The sequence below is a fragment of the Setaria viridis genome, chromosome 4, assembly GCF_005286985.2.
Source record: "Setaria viridis chromosome 4, Setaria_viridis_v4.0, whole genome shotgun sequence".
Taxonomy (NCBI): Eukaryota; Viridiplantae; Streptophyta; class Magnoliopsida; order Poales; family Poaceae; genus Setaria; species Setaria viridis.
Window position 1 is genome coordinate 17,025,358 of NC_048266.2, and position 17,070 is coordinate 17,042,427.

The 17,070-nt window shown below is 44.5% G+C and overlaps 1 pseudogene; it reads left to right on the top strand.

The window, feature by feature from the left end:
* Positions 1–9,079: 9,079 nt before the first annotated feature.
* On the top strand, positions 9,080–16,464 carry LOC117852463 (uncharacterized; annotated as a pseudogene).
* The last annotated feature ends 606 nt before the right edge of the window (positions 16,465–17,070 follow it).

Below are 17,070 nucleotides of genomic sequence, written 5' to 3' on the forward strand. Positions count from 1 at the left end.
GCAATTGTGTCATGAGGACATGGCAGTCATGGGCCTTTAGATTTATGAATTTCTTCTGTTTCAAATTTATTAATGCCTTCATATTCGAGGAGTAGCCCAATGGGACCTTGATACTATTCAAGCACTCAAACATGCTTTCCTTCTCTTCCTTACTAAGAGTGTAACTGGTAGGATGCAAGTAATGCCCATTATCTCTCTTTTCCGGATGTAGGGCATCTCATTGATTCATAAGTTTCAGGTCCCAACATGCTTCAAGTGTATCCTTTGCCTTTTCATATACACCCAGGAAGCCAAGCATGTTCACGTAGAGATTTTCATCAGGTGCATCACATCAATTGCATTACGGACCTCAAGGACTTCCCCATAAGGTAGTTCCCAAAATATAGATTTTTTCTTCCACATGGGTGCATGTCCATTCTCGTCGTTTGGAACTGGTTGGCTACCAAAGCCCTTGCCAAAGACTATCCTCACATCCTTTATCATAGAAAATACACGTTTACCATTACGGTGAAGGGGCTTAGTACCTTCTTCTTGCTTCCCTTTCTTTCTTAGAGCGTGCTTATCAGGAAGAAATCGACGATGGCCCGTATACACGACCTTCTTGAAGTGCTTCAAATACATGCTGCAAGTATCATCTAAATAGTGTGTGCAGGCTCAGAATCCCTTGTTTGACTATCCGGAAAGATTACCAAGTGCTAGCCAATCATTGATGGTTACGAAGAACAATGTTCGTAGATTAAATGTCTCCTTTTTGTCCTTGTCCCACACACGTACACCTTCTTCCTTCCATAATAGTAGAAGTTCATCAACCAACGGTCTTAGGTAAACATCAATGTCGTTGCCAGGTTGTTTTGGACCTTGGATAATTATCGGCATCATAATTAACTTCCACTTCATGCACAATCATGGTGGAAGGTTGAACATACATAAGATCACAAGCCAAGTGCTATGACCACTACTGAACTCTCCAAATGGATTGAATCCATCCGTACTTAAACCAAACCGTATGTTTCTTGCATCCTTTTCAAACTCAAGAAATTCTCTATCAACTGTTCTCCACTGGGACCCATCAGCGGGGTGTTTGATCATTTCATCTTGCTTACATTCTTATTTGTGCCAACGCATCAACTTTGCATGTGACTTGTTCCTGAACAAGCGCTTCAACCGTGGTACTACAGGGAAATACCACATTACCTTCGCAGGAACTTTCTTCTTGATGGCCTCCCCCTCAACATCACCACGGTCATCTTGCCTGATCTTATAACACAACGCTTTGCATGCAGGATAAGCCTCCAATTTCTCGTATTCCTTGCCCCGATAGAGGATATAGTCATTAGGACATGCAACTATCTTTTGTACCTCCTAACCTAGAGGGCAGACAACCTTTTTTGCTTTGTACGTTGAGGATAGAAATTTGTTCCCCTTGGGAAGCATGTTCTTGCCTTCCATTGCAGCATTTCCAGTGTCGTACCCAACTTTTTGTGCCTCTGTTTGCAATAGTACAACAATTTCTTATGATCATCTAACATATGCTCGAACAGTTTTGACTCCTTCACATTCTCGCAGTCTTCCTTTGCATCTCGCAAGACCTAGCTCATCTAGAGGACCTTCTGCCTCACCCATCTCTTGTTTAGCCTCGCCCATTGGAGCATCTGCAAAGGTACCTCCTCGAATCCAGTCAAAAATATTGTCATCTTCTTCTTCATCATCATCATCCATCATAACTCCTCTTTCCCCATGTTTAGTCCAAACAATATAGTTTGCCATGAATCCAGAACTGCATATGTGGGCGTGAATAGTCTTGATGGATGAGTAATCCCTCTAATTTTTACAATTTCTACATAGACAACAAATGAAACCAGACGGTGGTTTATTGGATTCTGCCTAATCGACAAAACCACACAAGCCATTAATGTACTCCATGGAACGTTTGTCAGCGTTGTCCATCCATTACCGGTCCATCTACAAAATTTTACACATGGATTGGTTTTTGAACAATAAGAAAATGAACTGAAGTACTTAATCTAATTTTTCTTAGTATATACACATGGATTGGTTTTGAAGTTTACTATCCATGTATCAATGGAGGATGAAGTTTCTAACCTTTAGAACACTTAAAAGATTGCAATCCCCAAGAAACGGTCACAAATTCGGCAGCACTTCCCCTATGGCTCTATGGATAGGGTGAAGCATGAGCTGTGGAAATTGTAGTAAAAATTTTGAATAGCTACAAAATATAGAAAAATTCTTGAATTAGTGAGAAATCAACATTATTGTAACGACCCTTTCGAGTTAATCTTAATCCGAGTCCCCAAATTCCTCTGTCTCAGCTCTTCTCGAGCAGGAGTGCTCCACTCCAGTTCCGGTCCCGACCCCTGAAGACCCCAACTCACCCCGCCAGTTCCATCTCAGTCTCCCCAACAGTGTCCCTTCCAATCTTGAACAGAGGAGAAACCGAAGCTGACCGGTGGACCCACAATCTTCTCCCCGAATCTCCCGAGGCAGACGCACTCGAGCGGCCTGCACCGCTTCAGAGCTCCCCCGCCACATGGCTCAACTTCTCCGACGCCCGCCGCTCCGCCCAGTCGCCGGTCGCGACAGGATGGATTCTCGCGCCCTTCTCCCCAATCGCAGCGGAAGCCCCTCTGCACCCCTTTCTGCAGCGCCTCGTCTCGCTCGCGCCCTCGCCGGCCATGCCTTGGTGCTTCGACGCCGCTGTGGCAGAGCTTTGCCGCCTACTGCATCCAAACTGCCTCGCAGCTCGCGCATATCATCATCTCATCTCACCGGATCCCCGGCTGCAAGGCCCGATGCCCTCCGGCTTTCCCACCGCCTCTACACAGTCGCGCTCGCCTGCGCAGCCGCAGCCACCTGTCTTTTCACCGGTTGCAACCTCGCGTGTAGCGCCGTTCTCCCTGTCACACCCATCAGATCCACCGCACGACGACGCCCGCCTCCGTCAAACCTCAACCACCGGCAAAACCGCGCCTGCGCCGCCTTGTCTCCCGTGCCCAATAGCTGAGGACGCTATCTCCAAAGTCCTGTTCCGCCGCCCATCGCTGCTCAATCGCCGCCATGGCAGCGCACTCATTCTTTTCTTCCGGTCTTCGTGCTACTCCAACTCCCTCTCTCTTCCGTGCAGCTATAAAAAGGGAATGCCAGAGCCCTACTGGAGTTCCCTTCGCCATTGTTGCCTCGCCACCTGGTTCCCCTATTTTGTGCTCGAGCGCCGCCACCTAAGTTCTTAAGGAACTCCCATCTCCGCTCAACACCCGCCCCTCCCAATCCACCCAGCCGCCTGCTCCTCCGCGCTGTGCTAGAGCTTCCTTGTTGCTCACAAGAAGCTCCGCCGCCGCCGGAGCATCGCCGGACATCGCTGCTATCAAAGCCTTAGTGCTTAAGACCTTCCGCCCAAGTCTACTCCTTCCCGACCCCAAAGGCTTCACCTATAGACCGAAGGTAAGCTGTCGACCCCTCACCGGTTCGCCCAACCCAAGCTGTTCGCCCGACCCCTTTTCCCGTCTCGCCCGACCCTGTCTGTTGGCCGACCCTTACCTGCTTCACTCGAGGACTCGGCTGTATCTTTTCGAGGACTTCTCTGTAATAGATCTGAGGACCCCAAACACAGTTATTCCTTAAGGTTTAAGGGCCAGATCATAAGTTTCTTCCAATCCGACCCTTGGTCTTGTTCTCTATCCAGTGAAGCTTGAACCCCCACACTCTTTCTGTAGCTTTGCTACAAGTTTCTGGGCTAAAAGTGTTACTGTTGAAATAACCGTCTAAACACTAACTCCTGCATTGCATTTGTGTAGAGTTTCGTCTTGCTGACGGCGTTTACGAACTACACCCGGTGCCAGAAGATGGAGCTATAGCTGAACTACCAGTCCCAGAAGCCGAAGTCGCACCAGCTGAAGACCCGCTTCCCTCCCCTTCGCTTGAAGGCAAGCCCCGGAGCATGAGCCCCAAAGTTTCCCAAACTTGCGCATGCCTTCTCTCTCATGTTTGTGCATTTACGTATAGGAGTTGTTTGGAACCTTAGATGCATGATATAGTTCCTTGATCTGAACACTAGTTGTTGGACCGAGTAGTGCTATGCTTAAATAGAAAGTGGTAAAAGTCGAGTGATTTCCTGTCACTCGCGAGCTATAGGAGTTGGTTGTTTCCTTCTGTTACAACTCTAAGGACGATGGACGGGGCAGGGTGTTGGTTAACTCTTTGGTGGTCAGTTGATCATCCCGTCTGTCTATGGAATCTGTTAAGGCCCGACAATGTTGGTGATCGTGATCAAGTGTTTGAAAGTACTACTCTCATACCTATTATGGGATGGGGAAGCCTAGTACCTGATTGAACTAGGGCGTGGCTTATACCCCTGATGTCCCTGGAACGAGGTTCCCATGGTGCATCATGTGGGTGCAAGTGCGGTCATAGTATGGTAGAGGCCGGGACTGTGGAGCATTGCATGCCAAGGAAAGTTTGGACCTGACACGCGCCTGGGAATTGATGGGGACGGCCAACACAGGAAGCGACCCTTGTGGTGCGCGGATGTCGTGAGATTAGGTTCACCATGCATGGTTAAGAAACCCGAATCGATTCGTCTGCCTCTCACAGTTTGAGACTCCTTGATCGCTATGCTACACTGAGTAATGAAGGAATCTGATGATGACATGGTCTTGATGATGAGCTTATATACATAAAGTGGATCTATATTTGCTTAGAGTAAGGTGCCAATGTAGACTTGTTAATGAACTTAGAAACTGAGCTAAAACTTGAAAGCAAGGATCTAACATAGTCGCTTTTGGCAAGCCAACCCCTCAGCCAAAGAGCCTTGCATGTCTAGACATGGTGGAGTAGTTTTACCACCGGTCGGTTAAGTCTTGTTGAGCTTAGTAGCTCAGCCTTGTTTGTGGCTTTCTTTTCAGGTGAAGTCGTCGCTCCTGAGTTTGCTTCTGTTGGCACTTGGCCGCCCCAGCTCCCTCCGGGTTGGACGGTCGAGTGGGATCCTTCCTCGGACGGCGAGGAGAGGGATCACTGATGTCCTGATCGGCCTCATCAGGGACATCCGACCCCGGCGCTAGCTTCCGCTAATTTACCTTTCCGTTGCTTTTGGACTCTTGTAAAACTCTAATTTTTGTTTGGATGTTGAACAAAATTGTCAAACTTGTTTAACTCAACGGATCTGTTGTATTCTCTGGAACCACTCACCTTCGTGTGAGTTTGCTAAACTCGGTCCTGTTAAGTGGTTTAATCGGATGAAATCCGACGGCACTTCGGGTTAACTTGACTAAGGCATGAGTGTCGCGTGTCACGCGACTTAACTATGCTTTAATCAAGGTAATCCGAGGTGGATCCGCCACAATTATTTCCTACAATTTGATAACATAACATATAAATGAAAAATTTCTCCATTGTAGCTTATTCTAAAAATGAGTAATTACCTACCTTTATTTGAAAAAAGTACTAAACTATGAAATTATTCCTCTAACCACATCAATTTCTTTGACTAGTATGAATCATGACATCCAAAAATTTGTAGCTTATTCTACAAATCACAAATATGAGCTCTAAATAACACATACATATAACTGAAATTTTTTCCTATTGTACCTTATGCTAAAAATCACAAAATACTCTAGCTCTTAAGCATAAAATATAGTATACTAACCATGTATCAAGGGAGGATGAAGTTTAGAACACTTCAATGAGTGAAATCCCTTAAAAAACACATTCATATAAATGAAAAATTTCCTCATTGTACCTTATTCTAAAAATCACAAATTACTCTAGCTCTAAAGCATAAAACTTAGTATACTAACCATATATCAACAAAGGATGAAGTTTTTAATCTTTAGAACACTTGAATGAGTGAAATCCCTAAGAAATGGTCACAAATCTGGCAAAACCTCCCCCTATGATGCCCCCTTTAGTAACGATTGATGCAAACAACCGGTACTAGAGGGTGCGTGGAGCATTAGTACTGGTTGCATCCACCAACCGGTACTAATGCTCACCCTTTAGTACCGGTTGTTACCCCCAACTAGTACTAAAGGGGTCCTCGTGGCGCGCAGCAGGCAGTATCCTTTGGAACCGGTACTAATGCTAACATTAGCATTAGTACCGGTTTCAAACACAACCGATACTAAGGCTAGGGATGAGAGGTCAGTTTTCTAGTAATGGACAAAGGCTTATAAGTTGGCTCCACTCTTGCTCAACTAGCGAGGTGGTACTAAACATGGGCCACACTAGGCCAACCAAATTGGGCTGGGTGTCATATCGCACCTACTACCACTACAAAAAATATGAGCACTAGTAGAGAAAAGACCTTCCATCCAACGTTTTTAGTCCCAGTCATTTTTTGACCCGTCCCGGGTCAAACGGCCACCACCGATGGCCACCGATGACGGGAGCTTTAGTCCCGGTTGGTAATATAAACCGGGACTAAAGAGCCCCCTTTAATCCCGGTTGTAATGGCTAGTGGGACGAGGGAATCTGGTAGGGCTTTTAGTCCCGGTTGAAAACACCATCCAGTACTAAATCTTTAGTCCCGGTTGGAATTACCAACTAGGACTAAATCTTTAGTCCTGGTTGATGGCTCCAACCGGGACTAAAAGGCCCCTTTTAGTCCTAGTTGGATCCTCCAACCAGGACTAAATATTTTCACACGGCCCCCCCTCTCTATATATCTTATCTTCTCTCCTCCTCTCCCTTTCTCCCTTATCTCACGTAGGCAGTGCTCCTTCTCTTTTTCCTTATCTTCTCTCCTCCTCGTCTCCCTTTCTTCCAGGTGGAGCGGCGGAGGCCACGAGTGGCGTGTGCCAACCTCTGGCGGGTGAGCTAGCGTGGCTCCCGGCGGCCGGCGCAGGCGAGCGGCCGGCGCGGGCGGGCGGGGTGGGCGGCCGGCTAGCGTGGGCGAGCAGACGGTGCGGACGGGCTCCTGACAGCTGGCACAGCACGGCCTCCGGTGGACGGCCGGCGCGGGCGGGTGGGGGTGGCCCCTTTTTTTATGTTTTTGAACCCTTTTTAGTCCTGGTTGGTAGTACCAACGGAGACTAAACGAGGTTAACCGGGACTAAAGAGGAGGGCCTTTAGTCTTGAAAGATTAGTCCCGGTTGGATTTCCAACACCTATGCGTGTTGGGGGAAATAATAGCGACTTCCTTATATTCCTTAAACGATGATCAGAAGGGCCCGGGCCCACCTCCAGCAACAGTGACCTCCACCGACTTGGCCCGACCCCCGGGTCACAAGGTCGGATGCGCCCGACCCCCCGAGGCCGCTCCTCATCCTCGCCGAGAGAGTTCCACCTCGCCCGACCCCCGGGCGCAAGGGATCGGACGCGCCCGACCCCTCACTGCAGGGTTCAACCTCGACCGACCCCGGGACGCTGGGTCGGACGCATCCGGACCCACAGGATAGAGTTTCGCCTTGCCTAAGGATGGGCGTGGACCAGCAGACGAGGGCGCAGATCTTATGGGCCCCCACCGATCTCGCCATACATGCGACCGATGGGGCGCCCATGCCTAGAATACGGCTCTAACACGTAGAGAGGCGCCCGCGCTCCTCGACGTGACCAGCCAAAGTTTTCGGGCGGTGCACTGTAGCCACGACTGCACAGGGCTACAGCAGCACCGTCCTAACCTTCCCCTGTGACATTCGTCATAGAGTACTCATCATCCATGCTGCCTAACAAAGGAGGGTGCGCCGCCCGGTTTCCCACTCGGCCCGGCGGCAAGGGCGTGTTAGCCGCGCCTCCCGGTCAGCACGTGAGGCTGCAGAGGTCTCTCGTCATCCGTGACGTGCACAACTACAGTGGCCAGTCATCATCATCATCTTGCATGGCTACAGCGGTCGGTCGCCACGCACGTCTCGCATGCTCGGCTACAGTGGCTGATCGCTGGGTCGTCGATAGGGCCCAACGACAACCATCCTTCTTTAGTGGCCATGCTGACAGGAGACAGAAACCGGAAGGGAAGGCGGCGACCCCGGGGGCTTGGTCCTTCGCCCTGAGCTTTTACTTCCTTGCTTACCTTTTTTACTTCCCTTTACTCCTGGCTCGATTGTAACTCCTGTGTCCTCCTTACACTATAAAAGGAGGACCAGGAGGCCTGAGAGAGGGACGGCTCTCAAGCAAACCGAACAAGCCCCAAACTCACAATCCTTCCACACGAGCATCAGTGCACACCCACAGAGACTTGGGACCAGCTTCCCTCTCTCGCCCGTTTGTAACCGCTACTACAAACTCCGCACGAGTAACACGAGCAGCCTCCCTCACTGGACATAGGGCTATTCCTGCCTGAACCAGTATAAACCCCGTGTCCTCTCGTGCGACCATCCGAGCCTTACGCGCATAGAAAACAAATTTACTCGCCATAGTCTTGACCCGTGATTCTTGACAACGACAATGCGTCTTTCCAATCGGGACTAATGCTCACTTTTTCACCAGTGGAGCTTCTGTGACGAATTTCTCATGACATTTGAGCTATTTGTCATTATGATCGACAACCTTGTTTATGACGTTCTACATGGGGCACTATGGCTTACTGACGAAAATTATGTGTTTGTTGCTAAGACCAACTAGAAATGGTCACAAACTAGTGTAATGCGATTTCGTGATGAATGTTATTTTTGTCATAAAGGCAAATGCAAACGTTAGAAATTTATGACGGTGTTGATTCGTCATGTATATGTTTTCCAAAAAAAAACTTTGCTAACAGAGGGGATCCCACTGCCACTTGTCAAGTGGATCCCACGTGCTTTTTACCTCTCTCTTTTTTTTCAAGCCCAAACTCCTTCTGCTTCAGCCCATCTTAGATCTTCCAAACTTGGGCAGTCACTCCCAACAGCAGAGCCCAGCCTTAAGTTCCAAGCTGGGCCACAGCCTGTTATCACGCAGCACAAAATATGTGCCCAGCGCTCCCAGCATCAGGATCCAATTTGGGCTACTGGACCTCCCGCTGGACTCAAACCCAAGACCAATTGAATTGCGATGAGTGCTCCTACCACTAGGCTAGGAACATGGTTTTGCATACTTCGATCCATTTTCCAAGTTTTATATTAAGAAAACATTCTTGGACTAAATCACTTGGACTAGAAGATATGTGTTCTTGATGCAGAGTAGGTAGGAGTCGCTGGCCTTCACCGTCGCCATGCTGCTGGCTCGCTGCTGCCATTGCCCCCGCGCTCACCTAGCCTTCACCATCGCCGCGCCACCAGCTTGTGGCTGCTGCTACCCCAGCTCTCCTCCGTACTTGTGCGCCGCCAACCCCGTGTGAGAAGCTGCAGGGTAGGTAGGGGCCGCTAGCCTTCACCGTCACCATCGTCGCGCTGCTAGCTCACCACTGCGGTTGCCCCCGCGCTCACCTGGCCTTCACCATCATGGTGCCGCCGGCTCGCCACTGCCACTTCCCCCACGCTCCTCCATGCCGATGCGCCGCCGGCCCCGCGCGACCTCTGCTCCCCGAGCAGGCTCTGCGCCCTGCGTGACCCCGTGCTGCCCCTGTGCCTGCGCGCCCCCTGCGTCGGCATCCGTAGACCCCGCAAGCCCGTAGACCTCGCGTACCCATCAACGCCACCGGTCTTCCCCCATCAACATCGACACACACCATTGAGGCCTGGTAATCCTCCCTCTATGTTGGTCCTTATGTAGTCTACACGCGTTGCTCTGAAACTCTACAGCCTCCAGTTCTAGTAGTGCTCTATGTTTTGTTGAAATCATAGATTTATGAAAGATTAAACTAGAATATTGTATTCAATCTAGCAATGGCAAGTACTTTGTTATGAAATTAGTAGTAACTAGTAGATTGAGCAATGCCAAGGGGAATAATTTATGGTTGAGCAATGCCAAGGGGAATAATTTGATCAGCTTACCAAATGACTAGCAACACTGAATTTGAACTTTATGCTTAGAGTATCAAGTGTTTCCACAGATTCATTTGTTGTCTATGACCAGTACACCAAATCTTTTTTGGGCAATGAAATAATTTTCTTTTTTCAATGTTATGCAGATGGACAGAAGTTGGATCAATAGTAGGCTATTCAGCAAGGCACATCAGGATGGGGTTAGTGTGTTCATGGAGTTTGTTTCAGAGAGATTTGGTGAGGATGAAAAGATGTGTTATCCATGTCGTCATTGTTTGAATCAGGTTTATGGATATAAAGGAATTGTGGAGGATCACTTATATATTCATGGGATGTGTAGCACATACGACAGGTGGATATATCATGGAGAACCATTCGATGCTGGAATAGATGATAGAGCAGGCCATCTGGATAAACCTATTGGTTTCAATGAGGATGTTGGTATAATGAGGAGGAAGAAGACCCTGATAATAACCGGATCCATGAAATGGTAGAGGAGTTGTGTACAACTGAACAAGAAGATGGAGGTGGAGGTGGACGGAAATCTATGTTTGCAGTTGTATTAGAAGAAATGAAGAAGGAACTTTACCCCGGTTCAGCTTATTCAAGATTTTCATTTGTGGTGAAGTTACTTCATATCAAATCATTTTATCGAATAAGCAACCTTGCATTCACTGTGATACTAAAGTTGTTATCATCGACATTTCCAGATTGCTCTCTTCCTTCTTTGTACCGTGAAGCAAAGAATCTTATTCATTGGGCCTTGGATATGATTCAATTCATGTGTTCCCGAACAATTGTGTTTTATTTCGAAAGGATCATGCCAAAAAAGATGAATGCCCAGTATGTGGTGAATCAAGATGAAAAGATAAAGATGGAAAAAAGAAGATTCCTCATAATGTATTAAGGCATTTTCCATTGATTCCAAGGCTGAAGAGAATATTTGCTTAAAAAAGGCAAAGGATGTACAGTGGCATAAGGTGAAGAGAAAACCGGTGGAGAATGAGCTTAGCCATCCAGCTGATGGCAAGGCATGGAAAGACTTTGATAGAAAATACAAGTGGTTTGCAAAAGATGCAAGAAACATCAAACTTGGCCTTGTGACAGATGGTTTCAATCCATTTGGGAAAATGAACTCCCCGTATAGCATGTGGCCAGTATTTCTTGTGCCTTACAATTTTCCTCCAAGGGTCTGCATGGAACAATACAACTTCATGATGTGCCTACTCATCCCTGGTCTGAAATGCCCAGGAAAGGATAGTGATGTCTTTCTAGATCCACTTGTTGATGAGTTGCTAGATTTTTTGAAAGGTGTTAGTACTTTTGATGCATCTAGTGGAAAAATGTTTGATCTGCATGTTGCTGTTATATGGTGCATTCATGATTATCCTACTTTGAGCACTTTGTCGGGTAGAGTCACAAGAGGTTATTGTGCTTGTGTTCATTGTGACAAAAATCCTTGCTCCAAAAGAATAAGGAGTAAAATATGTTATATTGGCCATCGTTTCCTTCCAAGGGACCATCCATGGAGGAAAAAGAAGTGTTTTGATGGTCGGGTTGAAGAAGAAGAAGCTAGAGGAATTTAGTACACAAGAGCTTATGTAGCAATAGGAGAGAGTAAGGATGTTAGACCAGGAGAACATCATCTAAGCAAAAAGAGAAAGTGTGAAGAAGATGACCAATGTTGGAAGCAAAGGTCATTTCTTGGCATTGTTGAGAAATCAAAGGACACTATCAATGCTAGGCTTGATTTGGAGGACATGGGTATAATAAAACATTTACACTTGAAGTGTGATGGAGAAAAGTACAGTGTTCCACATGCCCCCTACACAATGAATAAAACCCAGAAGCTTGCTTTTTGTGATTTTATAAGAAGTGTCAAATTCCCAGATGGATATGCTTCTAACTTAGCAACTCACATTACTGCGGATGGATGCAACCTCCAAGAACTAAAAACTCATGATTGCCATATCTTACTCCAAAGGATTTTACCTATTGCTATCAGAGGAATCATGCCTAAGGGCATATATGAAGCACTTGCGGATTTAGGTAACTTCTTTCAGCAATTATGTGCTAAAACTCTAAAGGTAGATGTTATGCATAGAATGCAAGCTGAAATCCCGATCATTCTTTGCAAGCTTGAGAAAATATTTCCTCCTTTCTTTGATGTCATGTTGCACTTGGTTGTTCATTTACCTGATGAGGCACTCCTTAGAGGTCCTGTCCAATATGGATGGATGTACCCAATAGAAAGAAGGTTGTGCACCTTGAAGCGTTTTGTGAGGAACATGGCAAGACCTGAAGGATCCATTGGAGAAGCATATGTAACCAATGAGTGGTTGACTGCTTGCTCGAGGTACTTTGATGATGTAGACACACGACACAATCGGGAGGGTAGGAATAGAGAGCGTGTTGATTTGCATGAGGGTGATCTATCTGGTTTCCAGCATGGAGTTGATTTACTTGGAGCCTCCACTGTCACATATCTCAAACGTGACAATGACAAAATGGTTTGGTATGTGCTAAATAATTGTCCTGAGGTGGAGTCATATATGGAGTACGTCATCTCTTCTACACTTTTAAATTTTTTATATAGCCTATAAATTGACTATGACTCTAATATATGAATTAAATATTGCAGAATATACAGGAAAGAGTTAGAGAGTGAAGGAATTCCTGATGTTGAAAAAGCCCTTGAGAAGCAATTTTCCTCCTGGTTTAAGAAACATGTGAGTTTTGGTCCATAGTTTTATTGAAGAAATATTTCTTGCATTGTCTAATTCAGTTCATATTTAAGTCCACTTTGCACCTCCTGATTTTGGACATTCAATTGTATGGATTGCAAAACTTCATTTTGTGGAGGGAAAAGATGTTCCTGATGGCCTATATGCATTGGCATGTGAGCCGGATCTGTGAGTTCACATATTTTCAGGATGTCTTGTTAATGGTGTTCGATACCACACTGCTAGCCGTGAGAAAAAAATAGAAGAACTCAAAACAGAGGAGTAATGTCTGAGGGTTCACATGATGAAGATTATATTGATTTTTATGGTTGCTTGAAACAAATAATTGAGTTGCAATATAACTCAGATTGAGCAACCGCCGAATAGTGGTTCTCTTTCGTTGTGACTGGTTTGATACTAATGGCAAGAAGTCTAGAATGAAGGATGATGGATTTTTCAGAAGCATCAACCACAGAATTTTTTTTTGGTACAGGGATGATCCTTTTATTCTAGCAGCACAGGCAACAAAGGTATTTTACTTGAAAGATACCAAGCAAGTTAATGACAGCAAGATTGCTGAAAGTTGGAGAATTGTTCAAAAGTTTTCACATAGGCACTCGTGGAATGTGGCTGAAAGCGACAATGATGAAAGACCCAATGGCTCCGGTCTGTCATACCAAGATGATACATGTGAAGGTTTTCTGGTGCAAGGACATTTGGACAGTGAACTTTGGGATGACGAAGGAAATTTGGAAAGTATATGCTATTATATGGTTTGAGTGCCTCTTTTCTGATGTAAATGCTCTTGCCTAGGTTAAATTTTCCATGGATCCTAACCACAAGACAGTCCAATATGCTTGCTCTGATCTGCTCAAGTGTGGTCAGCGGCAAATGAGGCACAAGCTCAAGAAGGATTACTTTGATGGTGTACCAGCAAACAAAGTCAGAACAACATCACCATTGAAGAGTATGACTGATGAACAATGGAAAGCACTTGTGGAGATGAGGTCGAGCCCGAAGCATAGGGTATGGAGTTGAATGCTGTTGGAAGTTGTATTATTCAGAAATAAGTCTCATGTTGCAGTTTTAATTGGTGCTTAAATAAATGTTGTGTTCATTGCATGGTATTGTAAATTGCGCTTTGGTTATGTATGCCATTAATGTGATCATCTAGGCTCTATTTACAATTCAGAAGTACTGGTCTAGTTAAAATTAAGAACTAATCAATTCCCTGCTTAAAGCTAAAATTCAGAAGTAATCAATTCCATGCTTAAAGTTGTTGGTTGATGAAAATGGTGTTGTGGGATGGAGTTTTGATAGTCGTGCATAAATACTCCCAGTCATGCAAGAAGAGTTATTACCTGCTGTTGAAATTTGATGAAGAGATGGAAACTTGTGATCAACTTTAAGCCTGCAACTTTGAAACATGTCTTGTCCATGCTAACCTGCAAGTTTTCAGTTCATTTATCACTTCCTGAACCAATTTTTCTTTTTTAGCAAACAGAAAGAATAGTGGTACTACCATGGTGACTAGATGCGCATATCTAAGTTTTATATGTTTTTACTATCTAATTTTCTCTGTTTCCACTATGGGCAATGTTTCCTGTTGTGTACTGACATATGCCTTTTACAGGAGAAGTGCCTGAAGGCCAAAGTGAATCGTGGGAAAGTTAAGTATGCTCACAAGATAGGTTCTCGCTGCTACATTGTGCGGACTCATGTCGTGGTAAGATACAGAAGTTTTTTGTGTGACAGGCTCTTGTTGTGTTCATTTTATTGAGTTTACAAGTTGGTGTAGTGCTGTAACATGCTGCTAGTTGCTACTCTGTTTTTCACATGCTAATCGAATCTACTTTTGCATAGAACCTTGTAATTTAAGACATTTTTCATCAAATGTTCAATCATGTATCGTTAGCAGTTAAGAATTCACTTTTCTACTTTGATTAAGAGCATTTTTGAAGTTAGATCCAAATACCTTAGGCTGGTGGGCTGCTGGCCATGCATATGATTGGTATGCCTATCTTACTTTAGTTTCTTTCATTAAACAAGTCTGACAATGTCCAGAGGTGACTGTACTCATTAAACATACTGCTATTTGCTGTAGAATTTAGGTTGCATTAATCTAATATTACAATCTGCATTGACATACATACTAATATTTTCATCCATTATTCAACAATTGACCTATGCTTGGTATGCATATATTACTGTACTTTCTTTCATAGACATGTCTTTACTACCTTTAACACGAGCAATAACTGAAATCTTGCTAATATCTATAACTATCCATCAACTAACTCCAAATTGTTTGCATTATATTTTAGAAGCAAGATAAATATAAAGATGCGCCGCCCACTGCGATTGATCTTTTCAAGGAGTTTCACTGTAGTAGGAAGACTGGTCTTAATGAGCCCGTTAAGGAAGCTATTGTAAGTTCAATTCTTGCATTTGCTAAACTATCTTGCTCGAGTGTGCACTTGTGGTAAAATGTATGCTGTTGAACCTGACATGTACATGGAGTCCTAATTTGTGTTAATTATACACCCTAAGACAGTAGTATAAATTCCTGCACTTTGGACCAATTACTGATGACTGAATGGAAGCTATCTCCCTCTCTCATGCAGTCATATGCATGTAGCAAGGCAAGGCTTGCATAAAAAAATTTTATTTCAATTCATAATTGGGATGATCTACTGTTTAATTTTGTTTTAGATCTGGAAACTTGTGCTTACTTTTAATGCTTGTAGCTTTGAGACTTGTCCTTTCCATGCCTGGTCAATCATGTATACATGCTGTCATTGATTTATTTGTTAGGCTAAATTCAGCTTATGTCTTCCAGTTCATTTGTGCCACCTGTTAAAACTTATTTGAGCCTAAGTTGCCTGTGTTTTTGAGCCTCTTGTTTTAGCTGCATTCTGCTGAAAACATTCAGATTTGGTCACATATTTGTGTGCAGTGCAGTCTTGGTTTATCTCTTATTCATCTCTTAATTATCAGTGGTTGTGATGCCCAAATTTTTTAGCTCTATAGCAAGCTGATGACAAAATAATGATTGGAGGACCTTGTTTGACTGTTTTTTCTTTGCTGAATTGATGAATGATAAACTATTAGGCAAACTTGTGGTTTTGATAGTAATGCAATGTAATTTGTTGGATCATATTAGGAACATATGAAAGCTATCATGGCTGAGCTTGTAGAAGAAGGGCAAGCACAAAAGAGTGCTACTGAAGCTGTTGCACAAGTCTTGCCATCAACTAAATTTCTGCAAAATGCCGGCTTTGAAACAGCAGCCCCAAAGAGGAGTGTCACATCTGCTGTTGGTGCAAGAGTACAAGAACTTGAAGCTGAAGTTCATGCTGAAGCAGGGTGCTGCCGCACTTCAAGATCAAATTGAGATACAGGTGAACGAATTGGAAGCCATGAAGTTGAAGATCCAGGAATCCGAAGCATGAAAGTAGAAGCAGCTTGAAGATATTGCGACTCTGAAGAAGCAAGGAGAGGAGACCAATGCTCTTTTTCGTCGTCTGTTGTGCCTCAACAAAGAATAGGTGATTTCTTAACTCAGATTCATTTGGTGCATACATTCCTACCTGGAACTCCCAATAAGTTCATGTGGTTGGATAACTTTGCCACCTGGTTCTAAGACTTAACATTTTCATTTGCTAACTAGCTGCTGGCTGTGGACTGAAACTATCTTGATAGACCTTATACTAGTTCGTTGTGCTACTTTGCTTGGATGCATGTGACATGTTGTAACCTTTCTGGAACCTGTGAGCCTGAGTGTGGTACTTGGCAATGATATATGTGATTGTGTTGTAACTTTTCTGGAACATGTGACTTCTGTTGGTGAAGTGATGAATCTGACAAGTGATGAATCTGTTTTTCTATGAGTTATTTGGTTAATATTGTGATGAATGTCATGGGCTGTGTTGGGATTTAATGTATTCATGGGCTATGATGATTTGAATTTGCATATAGGCTGGGCTATGATGTATGTATTTGTCAGGTCTACTTAAGAATTAGTAAATGGTTAAGGCCCAAGTGGATACATGCCTTATAACCAGCAACAATGAATAGGGCTTTGAATAATTTTGGCCCGCTATAAAAAATGATTTGGGCTTCGAATAATTTCGGCTCGCAATACATAATAAATTGGGCTTTAAATAATTTCATCCCACTATAGTTGGGCTTAAGTGCAAAAGAAATAATGAGCTTCAAATGGGTAAAAAAAAGTCTAAAATTTGAAAAATGAAATGGGCTTATAAGTGGGCTTAGTCCACATGTTGGGCCACTAAATACTTTGTGACGAACTAAATCATCACAATCGTGCTGCCTCATCACATCCTAGTCACTGCCACCTCATTCGCATACAAGGTTTTGTGACGTTTTCTGATAACGACAAAAATCAAGCATCATAAATTAGTGATAGTAGAAGAATCACCACAAAAATTATGACGAAAAAAATTCATTCACATTGCAAAATAGCTTTTATT